Raw genomic sequence first — 20,262 nt, forward strand, 5'->3', positions numbered from 1 at the left:
TTTAATTTTCCCCTTTTGGAGGTATTTCAAATAGGATTAAATCATTATTCCCTTGTTCCCCTTGTCATATTCCTCACACCTACCAGAGGGTCTGAATATGGCAGAAATTCCATAGAATTTTTTTTTTTTTAATGAGTGAGTCCAATTCACCAATTCAGATTTTTAGCTTCTAAGTTTCTGCCCACCTGCCCTCCCTTCCTTTCTTTACTTTCTGGGTCCTGGGTTTAATCAAATTGTTTTACGATATAATTATAAAATATAAGGGCAACATAAAACTAAAGTCTGATTTTAGTGGTAGAATGAATTATTGAAAATCCAAGCCATTTTTATAACTCAGTTGATAAGCAGGTTAACACTTTCTCAGCACATTTATTACATTGAAGATAGGTACCTCAGGGCAGAAATTCCAAAGAACTGTAGCCTGAATTATTTAGATTGTCTGTAAGACTGTTCCCCCAAACATAGCATTTTTTCTTAACTGACTCAATTTAAGTAAAACCCCATATTTTCTCATTTTTAGCCCTGGAAGAGTATCTAGGTAGGGAAAAACAGTTACCACTTGCCACAGTGTTTCTCACCCCTAGTTTCACCTTTCCCTTGGAGTTTACTCATTTATTTTCCATTTTTTATATATCTCTGGGGCTTATTTATCCATATTTCTTCCTAAAATTCTTTCCCCCTTATTGTTTTAGGATGGAGAGGAAACCCTTTCCTTGAGTTGCCATAGTATAGTGACATAGCATGACTGCCATTTTCACAAGGCATTTATTAAATAATATAAATAATTTAAAGGCAATAATCATAGAAAAATTGAAGCATGAATCCAGTCTTGCCTCTCACTACATGTTTCTGATTCTACATACTAGATTGTTAGGGTTGACCTCTGAATTTACAAATATGGGACACTGAAAAAGTGATCCTCCAAAACAGCAGTGAGAATACTGATTAAAAATGTAAAAACAAACTTTTTGACAGCAGACCTCTCCTTGACTCACCTGCTGCTCCCCTCAGCAGTGTATTGCAGTCAATCTGCCAGTTCTGTTTCCCACTCTGTCTCTGGTGAATCCTCTCCCCCCCCCCCACACCTCTGGCCTATACCCCAGTTCTTGTATGCATAAATAAATAAATCTTTAAAAAATGTAAAAACAACTTTTTCAAAAACTCTAGAAAATAAAGAATTGAGAAATCTCAAGCACATGTATTCAAGATAAATAGCTGAATCTTGGTAATAATAGTGAGTTTTGTGGTTTTTAACTTGGCTTATTCCCATCAACCTTGAAAACCAACACCTTTGTAATTATTGTAGCTTTGAAAATCATCAACCTAGCAGCCACTAAACAACCCAGAATAGATTTGGGGCTCCCCAGAAATAACATCTGGCTGTCTTTCTTTGCTGTAAACCTTGGAATCCATGCAAATATTGAGAGAAGTCTACTTAAGAATAAACAACACAAAATGCTCTAATCAGAGAAGTGCAGTCAGGACTGGCCAGCAAAGCTTTGTCCTGTGTTTCTAGCTATGAGAGGGAATCATTTATTTGCTAAATACCTTGAATTGTTTTTATACTTTTATCTTGTATCCTGATACTAATGTCTTATCAATTTATTCTTTTTATTTTTTTATTTTTTAAAAGATTTATTTATTTAACAAGAACTGGGGTACAGGTTAGAGGCATGGGAGGGTGAGCAAATTCACCAGAGAGAGCAGGGAGCAGAACAGCAGACAGACCAAAGGCACTGCTGAGGGGAGCAGCAGGCGAGGCAGGAGAGGTCTGCCATGCCATGTGGGTTTCTCCCTGGCCGGCTGGGAATTGAACCTATGCTGCAGAGGCTGCAGACAGCTTCACAGTGCAACATTAAACCAGAGGAGCAATCACGTTTTGATTGAGACAGAGTATGACTTCACCAACATACAATGAATACAGATCACTTGATATTGTTAAAATACAGATTCTGATTCAATAGGACTAATTTGGGATCCGAAGTTCTGTATTTCTAACAGGCTTCCAGGAGATGCCTTGTCTACAGACAGGATCTTGAAATAATAGACAAGAAAGTGATGCTCCACTGTAGTGCCAGCAAGCACAGGGCATGTTTTCTATTGATTCGGGCAGAAGGATAGAGGAGAGTGCTGGAGCCCTCAGTGACTTTTTCAGGCTTTACTGCTCTTTCTAACCAGGATAAACACTGGAAGATCTGGAATAAGATTTTGGGGGAAAAGCAAGTAGAGGGATCTATAGAAATGGACATCAAATGTTAAAGTCTTTATACTTCGTGTTAATGTCTTCCAGACAGGGTCTACCTGGTTAGCTACTTGACATGGGTGACCCTCTGCCACTTTTAATTCCAGTGCTGCAGGAGGAAGTGTTTGTGGTGGGAAAGATGAATTTGAATATAATTGGGTGCTCAGAAAAAAAGGAAAATATTCCTCTTTACCTCTAATGAGAATTTTAGTATCTCAGGATTCAAAGAGACCATAACATTTGCTCTTCCAGACAGTGCTTTCCTAGTTTCAAGGGAAAAAAAAATCTCCATCCAAATATCTTAACTCTAAAATAGCATTTGTTGGCTCACATCACTGGGGAAGTCCATTTTGTAACTTCAGGCACAGCTTGATGCCATCCAGTTTCTCTGCCTCTCCTCCTATTCCCTCTCCCTCTCTCTGAGTCTGCCTCTCCCCTCTTCTTCCTATCCCCCTACTCCCTTTTCCCTCCATTCTTTCTCACTCTATTTGCTTCTGCTTGCATTCACATTAGCAAGGTCAGACCTCTCTGACTGTATAAACAGAAGGTCAAGGCAGCTCTAGAGTCCTCGGGCATGATGACCTCAGAAAAAAGAGTAACCAGGGCCTCCCTGGTGGCACAGTGGGTTGAGCACTGCACTGTGAAGCTGTCTGTAGAGCAGCCTCTGCAGCATGAGTTCAATTCCCGGCCAGCCAGGGAGAAACCCACACGTCGTGGCAGACCTGTCCTGCCTTGCCCGCTGCTCCCCTCAGCAGTGGTCTTTGGTCTGTCTGCCTGTTCTGCTCCCTGCTCTCTCTGGTGAATTCTTTCACCCTCCCGCGCCTCTGACCTGTACCCCCGTTCTTGTATAAATAAATAAATCTAAAAAAAAAAAGTAGCCACCTTTTCCTGCCACCTCTAACACCTGACTCACTCCCAGAATTAGCATTGTTAAATCAGGTGACCATTCATCCACAAAGGTGGAATATTCCACAGAGATGGACTATTGCCTTTGCCAGTGAATAATAAGCCCACACTGTCCTGGTGATAAGGAGGTAGAATCCCTTTATAGGCAAGTCTAGAATCACCTAACTTGCCGATGTAACATTCTAGTGCATCTTCACCACTAGTTCACCTGAAATAAAGTTATTGCCTGAAGTGGTATGCTAATGAAATCTGTTCCCATTTCTCAGTTGCAGGAAGGAAAGGGAAATATTGAAGCACTTCTACAGTCTTCCTTTAGCCATATAAGCTATCATTTTATATCATCACATCATCAAGAGAGTAAACTCTGAAACAGAGATCCAACAAAAATCAAAATACTGGCTTCCTTTAAAATGAAACTATAGTCTTTGTGGAAAACACATGTGATGTTCACTAATCAGTAAAAACCAGAAAGCAGCTGAGTCGGTAATGAGTATGCTCCACAGTATGTGTCTATAAGGGAAGGATTGAGTGGATTTCTTAAGTTAGAAGTGACACTAAAGGAATACCCTTACCTCCATCAACAACTATCAAGGCCCAACTGTCAATGTCAACCAGCCTTTACTTTCAGTATCCAGATTTAACCACCCAGTAAAATAGTTGGTAATGCCAATAAGTTTCATGGAAATGATTTTATCTTGACATAGGAAAACAATGCCTGATGTCTATTGTGTTGGGCTGTGGCCTTGGGCAACTTAAAAACAATATAATACACCACTTTTACCAACTGTTTCATAGACAGACTGATTGGTCTGAGTCCTTTGTTTCATGGATGACTCCAATCTTTATCCCTGAGGCATCTGGGTCCATAATAGTCCTTTCTGTAAGAGGTCTTACAGTTTTCTTTGCAGAAATTGGGGCATTTCTATGTCTGTTATATAGCCAGATAAACCCATAATTAATATAAACCCCCTATTATAAACAGAATAACAAAGTGAAACAGGATTATAATTAACCTGCACACAGCCTGCATCAGATGGAATCAGAAGATCTGACTGAGAGCAAATGTTCAAGTCACAGTAGAAGGATGCGTTACCAGTGGTTACTTGGGCCTGGTTGTGGTTTTCAGTTCTGTCCAGTTTGTGGGAAATTCTTCACTTGTTGCTATACCTTATGGAAATTATATATTCACTGTTTGTCTATTTTGAGGCAAATCATTTTTTTGTGCATTGTTTCTGTAAAGGTATAAAGATAACATGAGTATCAAAGAAAGCCCAATTCTTTTGTTAATTTTTCTATTTTCACTATGTACATAAAGTTTTCCAAAAGCCTGCTAAAAGAGAAATTACTGTCTGGGAATTTCTTGAAGACTGGGACTACTATATTTTTACTTATTTTCATAGTCTCAATCAGGAACAGTTTAGCTATAGCAGTATACTTCCTCTTATCAAACTAATAAAAATATCAATTATTCATCACCAAATATATTATAAGATATATATTAGAATATGAAAGAATATGAAGATAATATATATGTGCTGGTAGGGACCTCAGAATGAAAAAGAAAAGGAATGGAAATAACATGTATTATTTTAAACAGACATTTCATAGTCTGTTTAAAACCTTTCACTATTTTGACTGGGCAGAATGAATTACAACAGAACCAAACAAGAAAAAAGGAATATGGTGCTAATTTATTCTAATTTAAAGTTTCTCTCTATTTCAGAACTCTATTATTAAGGAGGTCTGAATATCTCACCAATTATTTTCAGAGAAGGAAATGCTGGGGAGCAATTTATTAAAATTGAGAATGCAAAGTAATGTAGGTTCTTAATCTTGCTTCCAAAACCCTTGGAGTCATAGGTGCTTTAGTATTCAGAATTTTTCAGCAGTGTTCTACTGCATCAGTAATCAGGAGCATTAATATTTCTTCATTAAAATAAGCGAATATTTACATACAGTGTAATGAAAAAAGTCTAACTATAGCTTCATGTCAGTAAAGGTCAAGTTTGTTGACCAAACAAGTTCAGGTCAGATCAAATTTTGCACCTAAATGAGTTAATAAAAAGATTTTCAATTTTCTGAAATTTTTCACATTCTGCAAGTGCAGAAAAGAAGTTGAGAACCTACACTAAAAGGAAGAACTTTGTTTTTAATAGTTTTACATCACTGTCAAGTGATTTTCTTTCTGTTCAGAATCTAAAATAAATGTTAAATTCCATGATTAGTTTTCATTGACAAAACAAAAAGAAACAAAAAACTTAAGTCTTTAAGGTTATCTATACAAATACTATCATATGGAAAATTAGAACTGTTATTTATGTCCATTTTTAACATGTCAAAATTAGTGTATACCAATATAGTTCTTTTACAATTTAAAGTTTCAAAATTGACTGTTTACAATGCCAAAGGGAGTTACGACTAGAGAAAAAAATGCTGAAGTTATGTGTGATTGTATGAATTTGGGGGTGGAAAAGGGGGGAGAGTTTTATTTATTTATTTTATTTATCTATCTATTTATATAAGCACTGGGTACAGTCAGAAGCGTGGGAGGGTGAGAGAATTCACCAGCGCCAGAGCGGGGACAGAACAGGCAGAGTGACGAAATACACTGCTGAGTGGAGCAGCGGGTGGAGCAGGAGAGGTCTGTTGCACCATGTGGGGCCCTTGCCGGTGGCCGGGGATTGAACTGGCTTTGCAGAGGCTGCAGGCAGCTTTGCAGCCCAGCGCTCAACCGCTGCGCCACCAGGGGAGGCCCAAGGTGGGAGAGTTTTAAAGTAAATCCCCCTTTTTGATTCTACCCCACAAATTAAGAAAGAAATTGCTTTTCAGTTGCTGAAAATTTAAAGTTCTATTTTTCATTTACTTATTTCCTTTGTCCCCAACTCCAGATAAGGATACACTCACCACCTCTTTATATCCCCTTTCATTTTGAAAGAACTAGAAAGAAGCTCCTCCGTTTTCTCTCTACTTTAAAGCAGTAGCAGCCTGGCCAGAAAAGCTCCATGTAGGAAGCTGAAATACATCAGTCACTTTCACAGATAACAACTGAAAGCTCTAGATAAAATCTTTCACTTAATAATCCTTTCTTTTCAGCATAACTCAGCTCTTCTACTGGGGATCTTTAAAAAATAAAAAAAAGCAAAAAGTATACCGCTCGGCCGTGAAACTTTGGCAACAGCTTCTAAGCCATCTTGTTGAAGTGATATGAGGCCACTTTGGACATTTTTCTGAACCTCTAATACTTTGCCAATATATCAGCATGACACTGAGCTAGAGTAGGATCTAGAAAAGTTGTCTGATATTTTCTTTGAAAGAACGAAATGTTTAAATCCCAAATTTAAAACTTGGAACATGATTTGGAAAGCAAATGTATCCATATGACACTTTAATTTATTTAAACTCCTTGGCTGGAAATGAGAAATGAAAAAAGATAGGGAGACAAATATAGAGATGCTCCTCCTGGCATTATTTATAGTAGCAAATAAAAGTAAATAGCACAAACATTTAACATAGGAATAGGCCTACAAGTCATTATACACATTCCATGAAATATAATAGAGCCATTAAAGCCCTCTACAAAATTAGAATAATATGAAAAAGGTCATTATGTTAAGAAAAACAAAAAAAAATAAGATCCAAAGTCTATAATAAAGTATCTTCTTAATTGTCAAGTTTTCCCTCAATAATGGACCATTGCCAAGAGCAAATGTATCTGATCTCTTATTGACCAACTTGGGGAAAAATGCCTTTTAACTCAAATATCCACCTGAAGCTCTTAAATCATTTCTCTGTTCTACTTTATAGTAAATTTTCTGTAAAGACCCATCTATATTTGCTTTTTCTCCTGAATTCATTCCTATCATGACTGTGTCCTCTTTATTCCCCCAAAATCCATGACCTCTATATAGTCAAATCCACTGATCAATTCTCAGTCTTCAAATGATGAAATCCACCAGCAGTATTTGATGTAGGTGGTCGCTTTTTCCTCCTTCCTTGACTCGCTTTTTCGTCTTGATTTTTTAGAACACTTCTCTCTCTCACAATCATCCAACTTTATTGACCAACCCTTCTCACCCTCCTTTGCTATATCCTCTTCACCTTCCTGCCATCTAAATTTTGACACAGCCTCAGGTCAGCCCATAAGTGTTTTCTTTAGAGTTTAAGACCATCTGGTCTAATGACTTTAAAAGTCATCTATGTGGTGATGACATTAGCCTGTTGTCTCCCCAAACTATGTGATATTTCCACTGGTAGCTTCTACTGCTTGAAAATCTGATTCTCCCTCAGTCTTCCTTATCTCAATAAATGGCTTTCTAATTTTTCAGATCCAAAAATTTTTGGATGTATTTTCTCTCCTCTTTCTTATAACCACGCCAGCAGATATGTTTAACCTTAGCTTCAAAACTCCTGTCCTCCAAATCTCACTTTCCCTGTCTATACTACTATCTCTCAGGTCTAAGCCCATCATGTCACACATCTCTTCTATTACAACAACCTCAAGCATCTTCTCTTGCTCTCTGTCACATGGTCCTTCCCCAGAGCATCCACAGTGATCTTTCTAAAAGATAAGTCAAATTATATTTTGTTGCTCTTCTGCTCAAATGCATAGAAATCATCCTATCTGCACTTGATATGCTGGATCTACACATGCATTAATTTTATCCCTTTCCAGCTTCCAGAGTTTAGAGATTACGTTGTGGTTATGATCTGGACACACATTAGATTCTGCCAATGAAGGAGAAGAAGAGAGAAATGACAGGTTTTACAGCCACTGCCTTATTACTGCCCATGGCAAGCACCGCAGTGAGCAGTGTGGGTGATTTTGTTTTTGTTTTGTTTTGTTTGGTTTTCTGCAGCAGTAGGCAGTGTCCAGAGTTCAGCTTGGTGGGTGTAGACAGGCATTTGCAAAACCACCAGCTCCCTAATCCCCAATCAGTGTCAGCAGTGGGCTCCAGAGAGCAGACTCTGCATGAGCTCCTGACTCCCTACCTCTCTGATCCTGGTACAATAGTAGCCTACATGGCATGTCCTTGTGAGGTTGTTTTTCTGGAAGTCATTCCCAAGGTCCATGAAGTACCTATCCTTTCAATGCTTTTAAAGGTTTTATTAGTGCCAAATTCACTCAGTTGCATCCTTATATCTTTCAACTAGCCAGAGGTTTCCATTCTCTGATACCAGTTAATATGTCATCACATTAGACTCAATCCCATGTCCTCACTCTTCCCCCAAGTGACCCTCTGTGCTCTGGTGCTCTTTTATGTCTCTACTCTAAGGCCTCTACTTTTCTCCTTGTGCATTCTGCTCCCGAAACAAAGGAAGAAAAATAAGCACACTGTTGAAAGAAAATAGAAATGAAGGTGTAACTGCTCTATCGCATTCGCAGTCAGTTAGGGCTGTCCATTACAAACATATTTGCATTCCCCAGAATAATAAGATGGAGAACAAAATATATCAGCATTTATATGCATTGCTAATCCTAAAGAAAGACTTAGAAAACCTCAGTTTTCCCAGTGATTCTCCAGATGTACTCTACCTTTGTAGAGTCTCTGTGTTCTGGTGTACTCAGTGTGGAATACAGGATTATCATCTTCCTGTTTATATGGCATCTGTGTTTTGTTTTTGTTTTTCCCTTTGTGAGTATTTAGGTTATTTTCAAAGAAAAGTAAACTTTTAAAAATTGGTTTTCTTTTTCACATGAATTTTTGTTAAGGCCTGAGTCCCTCATTTTATATTTATGTTGTTGATATTTAGAGGATTTTTTTCATTTGAGTTTGTACAATTTTAGCTAACTGGTTTATGCCCTTCTAAGTGTATGTAGAGTTTATGTATTTTGAATATGTCCTGGATATTTAGGTATGAATTAGACCATATCTCGACCAATCTGATTATTTTGCGCCTTACACTCTTTAAGCTAAATCACATAGCCCAAAAGCTACAAATATAACAAAGAAGCAATATGCCAAAATCTGACATGATGGAGAATTTTAAAAAACTACATTAATTTATTCCCTTTTAGCTACCAAATTAACAGTGAATTCTGTATTCTATACTGAAAACTGTATTTTTTTAAATTTGTGTTTGCTCTCCAAGAAGGAAATTATGTATTTATGTTTTAGTGACCTTTTTGATTTTATGAAGACATCAGCAAACCTACTGTAAAAAGCTTTCAATTGCTTTGAATTAATAGATGATTTTGATCCTTTTTTTCCCTCATTTATAAACAGGTGGATGACTTAGTTCTTGAATAAGTTCAGATTTAAGAATTAGATTTGAAGTAAATGCTAGAAATATTTGTATTGCGAGGTTTTTGTTTTGAGACATAGGATTTCATGCTTAGCAAGAGGCCTGCGATAAAAAGCTTGTTGTCAGAACTCAGGGTTTGCTAGTGCTGAGCTCACTGACTCTGGAAGGAGCAGGCTTCCTGGGCAACCCTAGAATTTTTTTTTAAATAAATTTATTTCTTTTTAAAATTGAGGTAATATTAGGATCCATCCCATCAGGTATCATCACCATAATGCCACCACTGAATCACCCATAGTCCATTGTGCTTCCTTCCCTCTGTGTTCTTAACCCTCCATCATCCCCTCCCACCTCTGGATGCTTCAGTTCTATAGTCAGCTTTCAAGTGTTAGTTTTTAAGCTTGTCTTTACCTGACATTTACTTAGGTTTCTTTGTATTCCATGTATTAGTGACACCATCCAGTATTTATCTTCCTTAAAATGAGAATGCCCAGCCAGGAGAGGGGGAGTTAGCTACGGTGTTAGCGGACACCCAGAGGCAGAACATATTTTTGAAGAAAACTATAAAATAAATTCAGTAAAGGAATCTTTTCAAATGAACAAGGAGTAATTTTACTGATAAAATGACCATATTTCAGCTTAAAAAAATTGCAAAGTAAGTTTGACTATCTTATAATTGCCCCATTAGTATTGACTTACTAATATCCATCATAAGCATCAATGCAAAAGTTCTAAGCAAAATGCTCGTAGACCAAAGTCAACAATATATTGAAAGGAAAACACATCATGACCCAGCAGTATTTACCCAAGGAATATAAAGTTATGCTTAAGAATAGCAATAGCAAGTCTTCACTGGGTTACAAGATTTCTGTAACACATAAAGTGTTTCATATAGTATTTGAGCTTAATAAACCCTTAATAAATGTCAGCTATGTCAACTACTGGTGGCTAACCTTTTTAGGCACATTGAAACTCATATAAAGTCTACATTTCCTAGACTCCTTTCAACTTAGGCTAAGTTTTGGACAGTGAGGTATAAGCACAAGGTTTGTGTGAAACTATATAAATCTCCAGGAAAGGGATGAGGTAAACCCTTTCACTTTTCTACCCTTTACCTCCTTCGTTCTGCCTACAGACACAATTATTGGGGCACAAGAGACCATCCTGGCCCTTGAGACAGCACACTAAATATGGGTAAATAGTAAGTTTCCTGCCTCTGGAAGTTTTTGGATTTATTTTGTTTCTATGTGAAGGAGAGATAGAGCTCCGTGTGATTTAAATTGCTGTTACTTTGGGGCCTCCCTGGTGGTGCAGCGGTTGAGTGCTGGGTTGCAAAGCTGCCCGCAGCCTCTGCAGCGCCAGTTCAATCCCCAGCTGCTCCCCGGCCACCGGAGGAGGGTCCCACATGGCGCACAGACCTCTCCTGCCACCCGCTGCTCCCCTCAGCAGTGTACTTCGGTCCTTCTGCCTGCTCTGCTCCCCGCTCTGGCTCTGCTGAATTCTCTCACCCTCTTGCGCTTCTGACTGTACCCAGTGCTTGTATAAATAAATAAAAATAAATCTTTAAAAAAATAAATAAATAAATAAAAATAAATTACTGTTACTTTGGGATTTCTTATTACTCACAGATGAACAAACCTATAGTGGGATACCAAACTTAAAGATTTTATTTTTTTTTCTTTTTTCTTTCTTTTTATTTATTTATTTTTAAAATAAATTTTATTATATTCCCCATACAATTGCAACCCCCCCATTTTGGCCCCAATCCCTCCCCTCCCACACCTCACCCCCCAAAAAGTGTCTCTGGTTCATAGTTGTTTGTTGATTTTGATTTTTACTTTCTTATAGTTATTCATTTTCCTGGTCCCTTATTTAAGTTTTCTAGATTCCTGCTATGAGTGAGACCATCCGGTATTTTTCTTTTTCTTTCTGGCTTATTTCGCTGAGCATGATCCCTTCCAGCACCATCCATGCTGCTGCAAATTGCATGTGTTTATCTTTTTTGAATGCTGAGTAATATTCCATGGTGTATATGTACCACATCTTCTTGATCCAGTCATCTATTTTTGGGCATCTGGGCTGTTTCCAAAGCTTAGCTATTGTAAACAGTGCTGCTATAAACATAGGGGTGCAGGTGTTCTTTGGAATTGATGTTTCTGTGTCCTTTGGGTAAATACCTAGGAGTGGAATTGCTGGATCATATGGAAGCTCTATGCCAAACTTAAAGATTTTATAAGTGAATCATTGTTGAGAGTTCCAGGCTGTGACTGTGAGAATTACAAAAAAAGTGAGCAGGGCCTCCCCTGGTGGCACAGGCGATTGAGCACCCCGCTGCGAAGCTGTCCACAGCCTCTGCAGCGCCACTTCAATCTCTGCCAGCCGGCGAGGGCCCCACATGGTGCGCAGACCTCTCCTGTCTCGCCCGCTGCTCCCCTCAGCAGTGTATTTCGTCAGTCTGCCTGTTCTGCTCCCCGCTCTGTCTCTGGTGAATCCTCTCACCTTCCTATGCATCTGTGAATCCTCTCACCTTCCTGCGGTTCTAGTATAAACAAACAAACAAACAAATAAATAAATCTTTAAAAAAAGTAAGCATATAACTGACTACTGTAAAGTTTTAAATTATAATAAAGTCTGTGTCCTTGCAGCTATTGTCAAGTATCTTAGCTCTGCCTGATTAAATCATGTCAGAATTATTTTTATTGTTTTCCTTCATGACATTTGAAAGCAGCAGTGTGGTCCCAAGTCAACATCTCTGTTGTCTTCCCATCACATTTGCCAAGCTCTCTTTGTGTGGCAAAGCTTTGCATTTCTGTTCCAACCTGTATACTTTCCACTGAATATGCTCCAATAAGTCCATTTCTTTCCTTCAGTGTGAAGTCTGAATGTGAACATGAGGCACTTGTGTGGGGCCACACAGGCTATGACCTCCTTACTCCAGATGATATGCTTCTATTAATGTATTATTCTTACCAGTTGGAATATCACATTTTCCATTCATATGAAATTTTGTTTTGACTAGAATGTGTCTTTTCTGCCCAAGTTGCTGTTAAAGTCACAGCTTCTCTAATCTTTCCTTGTGTAGTTTTGAGATTTTTCAAATGAAAGTCCACAGCCTTGCACAGATGGTGTAGATAGCCCTATTAAATTTCATCTTTTAAGATTTATTCACTGCTTAGCCTACAGAAATTTCTGGAAATCTCATTCTGTCACCCATTGTATTCCCCCTCTCTCAGCTTTGTCCTCTTTGAAGTTTTGATAATCCTGTTCACTGGTTCTTTATCTAAATTTCTGATCAAAAACTTGAACAAGACATTTTGTTCTTGGTTAAGGTCCTCCCTCCGAGTTGTCATTGATCAAAATATCAGTGTTTGAGGAGCGAAATTTGCAGCAAATTATTGCTCTCCTGATTGTATTTAGCATTTTTTATTTTAAGAAGAGAACAAATCATTTGACCATTCAATCCTATTCACATTTTTATAGTTATGGACTAAATGTTTGTGTCTCCCTAACATTCATATTTTGCAGCCTTAACTGCCAATGATGATAGTATTAAGGATTGAGGACATTTGGAAAGTAATAAGGTTTATAGGAAATCAGTGTAGAGGCCCATGATCAGATTAGTGCTCTTATAGGAAGAAGAAGAGACACTAGAGTATTTTCTCTCTACCATATGAAAATACAGTGAGAGGCAACTGTCTATAAGTCAGGGGAAGAATGCTTTCCAAGAATCAAATCTTTTTTTTTTAAGATTTATTTTTATTTATTTATGCATACAAGAACTGGGGTGTAGGCCAGAGGTCTAAGAGGTGGGGTAAGAAGATTGACCCAGAGACAGAGCGGGTAACAGAACAGGCAAATCTACTGAAATACACTGCTGAGGGGAACAGAGGGCAAGGAAGGAGAGGTCTGCTGTGCTATGTGGGTTAGCTCCCTGGCCGGGGCTCAAACTTGTGCTGCAGTAGCTGGTGATAGCTTGATATCACTGTGTCTTTAGCTCATGCGCCACTAGGGAGGGCCAGAATCAAATCTTTTAAAACCTTGATCTCGGACTTTCCAGTCTCCAGAACTGTGAGAAATAAATATTTGTAGTTTAAGTCATTTGGTCTATAATATTTATTTAGGCAACCCCTGATGACTTACAGTGAATTTCCAGCCAGTGTCTTTCTCAGGGTAGCTGTAGTTCACTATTGTCAAAATTATAATGGACCAAGCTCAAAACTATAATGGGTCACTTTTCCTAGGGGTAATGATGTGTGTGTTAAGTCAGGATACTGAAGCACATGTGCAAATCCTGTGAGAGGCCACTGGGAATATGTGATAGAGGAGTGAGTCATAAATGCTTCTTATTTAGATAATACAGGCCTTACTTTGGAACTGAGCTGGAAATCATGTGAGTATGCCCAGAATTTCTGCCTCTTCTTTTATAAGCCATGTAAATTTGGATCTCCATTCCTATTTTATGTTTCTGCCAAGCCACGAACCCAAATTAGCCATGTTTTGAAGGGTATGGAATTTCTGTTCATTAGGCTCTGTGAGGAAAAAGTGTTTGAAATTTATGCAAATCACAGAAACTTTTGAGGAAACCATTTTCTCTTTTTTGATTGGAGAGACCAGTGTTGATTTTGTTTCCTAAATGACATACTAATAAAAAAAAAAAAAAAAACAAACAAGTGCTTTTTCAAAGTTACTTATTCTACTCAAGAAGCTTTCACTTTGGTACAGTAGGAAACAAATTTATGTTCATTCATTAAGAGCCCTGACAGGCGATTCCAAGCCTGGAACATATGCTGCCAGTGGCAGGTTGACGTTTCACCTTCTTCATTAACTGTAAGGGGCATTCAGGTGAAAGAAGAGTAAGTGGACAGAACTTAAGAATCTAAAAAGAACACATATTGTTTTTGTGCTGTCATGAAATAGTCAAAATATTCAGGGAACCAGAAACTCATCCTCTGACTATATTCCAGCTGTGGGCCCTTGAGATTGTGGGAACATGGGTCAGGGGTAGAAAACATGAGCAGCAGATTCTCCAATCTGGAATTCCCTGTGGATATCCAATCTGGTACCAGCTATGATCTAAGCCCAAGGCTCTTACAGGAGGCTGAGCTATTAGTTCAGGGCTTGCGTTCATGTAACTCATGTAACCTCACATCAAGATTCTTCTCAGATTATGTGTACTTATGGCCTTTCCACAAAGATTTGGATGTGTTTGTATCTCACACTATGCTTCCCAAGCCATTCAGAAGCATGTTTACATTTTTAATTTTTGTTAAACTCTTGGGATATGTAAGCACATAGATTTATAAATAAGATCACATTTAACAAAAATCCTCTGAGGTAGCTATGATACATTATTATTCACATACTACAGATGCAGGATGTGAAGGTCATATTAATCAGTATTCTTAAGGTCACACAACTAGAAACAGATGAACCAGGATTTGGAATCAGGTCTGCCTGACCCCAAAGGATATTATTCACTCTAGTGAGTGCTGCTTCTACTTGCTCTGAGCAGCAGGATTCTTCCATTTCAATTACTGATGAAATCTGGGGGTCAATGCAACCTTGGGAAGGAGACAAACAGCCTAAAATATCTGTCTGGTCCTGCCTACCACTTCTTTCTGATTCATGTGTGCTGATTCATTCTGATTCATGAATCTGCTCACATAATTCATCTCCTTCAAGGTCTGTCATTTCTGAGCTTTGACCCCAACCTGACCCAGAGACTGATCCTGCTAAAGGGGAGACTATTTTCTTGACTTCAAAAGAAATATAATCATTTTTTTTTCTTGCTCATATATCATTTGTAGTCATGTGGGGCCACTGGCTAGATCACAAATGTGGGGATAAGTGGCCCACTCCCTTAGAGTATGCCAAGAACCAGGAAAATTGGCATTAATGTGTAATATGATTCAATGTTCAAGTAGAAGCATTGTATTAATTTACCTATTTTTCATGCCCTAGCTGTGTTTTGTTCTGAAGAACCAGAAGTTCCCTCTGACAAAGCCATAACAGACATTAATTACTGCAATTGGACTATGGGAATAAGAGCAGCATAGCAAATGATGAAAAAAGGTAGTTGCTCCAAGAGGCTCAGCTGAGTCAAAGGGTTCTGCCCACCAAGGAGAAGGGTCCTAGCCCACATGGACGGAACTGAAGGGGATAATGCTAAGCAAAAGAAGCAAGAAGGAGAAAGACAAATACCAAAGGTTTCACTCATGTGTGGAATATAGAAAAACAAAACAGAGTCAGACAACGCCAAAGCAAAACCAAACCCTAGAAATTAGATTGTGAAACTCAGCAAAAGGGAGAGGGTGACTAATGGACTATGGTGAGGACTGTGGTTGCCTTGGTGGTGGGTGTGGTGTGTTAACATTCACATGAAGAGATGGGATCCTATATATCTGAATCATATACAACTCATAAACCAATGTTACCTTTATTTTTAAAAAGCAGCCTTCCTTCCTAATAGTGATTCTGTTGTTTCTGTTAGGTTTCCTTTGGCCTCGAATTGCATTTTTTTTTCAAATTTAAGATCCACTATAAATATTAGCTGAAGTAATTTTGGTGTTTTGAAAACTTCTCAAATAAATGAATATCACATCTTGATTGAGAATATGAACAAATCCAAATTTAGGAGCCGCATTAGTTTGCAAGGACTTCCATACAAATGAAGTAACTTGGATGTACTTCTTTTAGTACAAGTGTAGTAACTTAGACAACAGAAATTGATTGTGTCACACTTCTGGTGCAGGCAGGGTTAGTTCCTCCTGAAGGCTGTGAGGGAAGGACTTGTCCTAGGTTTCTCTCATTGGCTTATAGATGGCCCTCCTCTCCTGTGTCTTTACTGCATAGCTTTCTTCTCTGCATAGCTTAGTGTCAAAATTCCCCCCTCCCTTTTTTTTAAAAGATTTATTTATTTATTTATACAAGCACTGGGTACGGTCAGAAGCGCAGGAGGGTGAGAGAATTCACCAGAGTCAGAGCGGGGAGCAGAGCAGGCAGAGTGATGAAATACACTGCTGAGGGGAGCAGGGGGCAGCAGGAGAGGTCTGCGCGCCATGTGGGACCCTCGCCGGGGATCGAACTGGCTTTGCAGAGACTGCGGGCAGCTTTGCAGCCCAGTGTTCAGCCACTGTGCCACCAGGGGAGGCCCCAAAATTTCCCCCTTTTTAAGAATGTTAGTCATATTGGATTCTAGTCCATCCTAATGACTTCACTTTAACTTGATTACCTCTAGGCATTCTGAGGTTTACTGGGTGCTCAAATGTCAACATAGGAATTTGGAGCAGAGATGGACAGTCTTGTATGTTATGTTGAAACTTCTCCTTCCTCTATATTTGAGTTATAATCCTTTGTGATTTTGCTCATTTGCTTTACTCTTCTTTACTTGATTACATTTATTTTTTTTCTTTTGTCAAAAACTTGAATTCATTAATCCCTTACACTGTTTTCACTAGTACAAAACAAATATAGCACAATAAATAAGATAAAGACAGTCAACCTTCCTTTTCCGTATCTTGATTGAAAATATGAACAAATGCAAATTTAGGAGCTACATTCATCTTATTTTTTTTTCCCCAGGATTTGCTTATTCATTTTCTCCTTGTTGTGATAATAAAAATATTCAGGGCTATAGATTTACTTCTTATAATTTAGACAATAAGTTAATTAAAATATACATAATTAAAATATGAGCTCAGGAATCAAACTATTTGTGGACAAATTTTAATTTGCAAGGGTTCTTACAAAAATAAATAAGATACTGGAACAGTTATTGATAAGTACTCAATAACTAATTTGCATTGGATAGGAGGAGGAGTAATGGTAGTATGCCAACTACGTGACTTTTGCCACATGATTTAGCCTTCCACACTGAAATTTTCTCATATGTAAAAATTTAGATATTAATAGTACTGATCTCAGAGGACTTGTGAGATGAAAAAATGTGTTTCATATTGATCTATCCAACATATATTTACTTAGTACCAACTATATGCCAATACTATTCTAGGTACTTGTAATGCATTAGTGAACAAAATAGACAAAGATCTGCTCATATCAAGTTTAGATTCTACTAGGGAAAGAAGTTAACAATAAAAATGATGACTAAATCACATGGTAAAGAGAGTAATGTAGCTTCAGTAACACAAAAGTAGCGTAAGGTAAGAGGAATCAGGAGTGACTGACGTGGGGTAAGGAATTGTGATTTTAAATAGTGTGGTCAGGAAAGTCTTTACTGAAAAGATGACAAAAGAACCCTGAAACTCTATCTGTATGTTAATATTTAGGGGTGTTTTCAAAAAGACTCATTGGTGGGGAAGATGGATTGAGAAAGTGCAAGAATAAATGTTTTCTATGATTGCCTCCATGAAGTCCTGCTCACTTTTGCATTGATTAGTCCCCTGCATGGTTTCTAACTCCTTTTTGTTACTTTCTCAAGGGAAAAAAGAAAATCAATTCAGAGTAACTGGAAGCTATTCAGCTTTATCTAAAAGCGATTGATGGCAATAAATTTCATCCTTGTATTTTCTTGTTCCAAGAGGCTGAGCTTCAAACGCTTTGCAGGAAAGAAACAGATGGTAAAGAGAAACATAAGGTAGTAGTTCCCTCAGGGGGAGGAGCTCAAGATAGCTTGGTGAATCACCCAAGGGCATGTTCAAAATGCAGGTGGAGAAAATAATTTATGCATGAGCCTGGAGAAAGATTAACAAAGAAGTAGAAGAAAGTTGACTTTTGGCTATTGTTCATGTACTATATCTATTTAAAAGCTGAGACTCAGTGTCCAGTGAAAACTACCATGTTTGCTGTTTGTTGGATTATCTGGTAACTGCCTTGTAATCTTAGGACATGGGTGCTCAGGTTATCATTTCTATACTACCAAGATAACTTTGAATATTGAAATAAAAACCCCCAGTTTTCAATCCAAAGGGGTTAAAAATAACAATCTCAGGAATATAATATTGAGAATTTAATTTCTTACTGGGATATTAGTTGTCAACTCTCATATACCAATCCTTTGTGACACCTTTTTGCTTTCAACCTTTCACTACTGGCAGGACTGGCCCTCTTTGCCACTGCTCATGAGTCTGACATCTGGGCCTGGTTGTTCTTACAATGTGGAGTCAAAGCACCTGCTGTATATTCAGAAAAGCAAGTTTTTTCCCCTTCATTCATGCTAGTAAATCAGGACTTGGAAGCAGAATCCACTAAAATGGTTGAGACTGAGCATAATTTACCTTTAAATAGATAGGCCTTGCTACTTCAGAGTCCTGTGAAGAGGTGTAGATGCATGCCTACCACCCTGTTATGACCTGGGTATCTTCCTGGCCAGCCGGGAATCGAACTCATGCTATAGAGGCTGCAGACAACTTCACAGCACCTGCAGAGGCTGCGGACAGCTTTACAGTGCTGTGCTTAACCAGCTGCGCCCCCAGGGAGGCCCCCCACTTTATTCTTTTATCTAGCTGAAAATCTCACTTTTATACTGGAATATGTCATAGAAGAGGGAATTCATTTTATGACCTGTTTTATCAGCTGAGAATGAAATACATGACTCAGCTGCTTCAAACCATCCTAGATAGACAAGATTTGGAGGGGGCGGGAAGAGAGAGAGAGAGAGAGAGAGAGAGAGAGAGAGAGAGGAGAGAAAGTTTGGAACTGGAAGATCTTTCCAAGAAATTTTCATATTTTTAAGTTAGGAAATTCCATAAAGACAAGTGTTACCTTTGAAGTCAAACTTATGTCAACATGTGCATCTAACTTAAAGATGTTGGTAAATAATGCACAACTAAGGAACCCCTGCAGAATCCTATGCTTTTGGCTTAAAAAGGAAAGGAACCTGGAGCTGAAAAGAGGCAGAGAGGGCTCCATTATCACACAGAGAAAGACCTGAGGTCCATGTACCACTTGCATTCAGCATTTCAAGGTGAGGGATCCTGGTTAGTTGCCTGGCAACGGTAGGTGCCTTCTTCCTTCCACACACCCCTAAAGCCGCATTTGTTCTTTTGAGAGTTTCTTCCCATTCTTCCTCCGGTCTACCACACATCCTGTCTACCAACCACCTGGGGATTTGCGCTCTGCAACAACTCTTAAGTAGCAATTTTTATAGCAATCTCTTAATCCAGGAGACTAGAGTGGAAGTCATTGTTCATTTATGTTAGGATATTTTTGATAGCATCCATTTTGGTGTGAATATTGTATTCAGTTCTCGTTATAACAATATATTTAAGAAAATAGTGGCAAATTGAAAGAAGATGAGACAGTCATAAAAATATTTTAAATATGAGAGTGTCTGAGAAAACAAAGTTTAAAATACACTCTACTCTCTGACCTTCTTCAGAAGCCACTACTTTCATATTTATCATTACTTTTATCATTTTTATCATATTTATCATTATCAAATAATCGTATTTTATATGTATGTAGTTCACCTATGTATTTCTTGTTTTATTCTTTTGAGACTTTATAATTGATGTACCACTACAAATAGTCTTCTATTAATTCCACTCAGCATTACTTCTGAGATTCATCCATGCTTTTATGTGGTTTAGTAATTTTCTATAGTACTCTAGTATATGTATCTATGAAATTTTTCCATTTTTTTACTTAGAACATTTGGGTTGCTTTCAGTTTTTTTACTACCATAAAAATTCTTGCATATGTTAATTCTTGTGGATTTATAGGAGTTCTTTTATAGGTTCTGGACCTAATCACTTGTATTATAGGTGCAGCAAAAATCTAGTCTATGGGTTGTTCTTTTTACTTTCTTTGTAGTATCATTTTTTTTATTAATGGAAGGTCTTAATTCTTATGTAGTCAAATATATCAGTTTTTGTTTTATATTGTGCATATGTATATATGCATATATGCGCATT

This window comes from Talpa occidentalis, unplaced genomic scaffold, assembly GCF_014898055.3.
Source record: "Talpa occidentalis isolate TD23 unplaced genomic scaffold, MPIMG_talOcc4v2.1 talOcc4.5, whole genome shotgun sequence".
NCBI classification, from domain to species: Eukaryota; Metazoa; Chordata; class Mammalia; order Eulipotyphla; family Talpidae; genus Talpa; species Talpa occidentalis.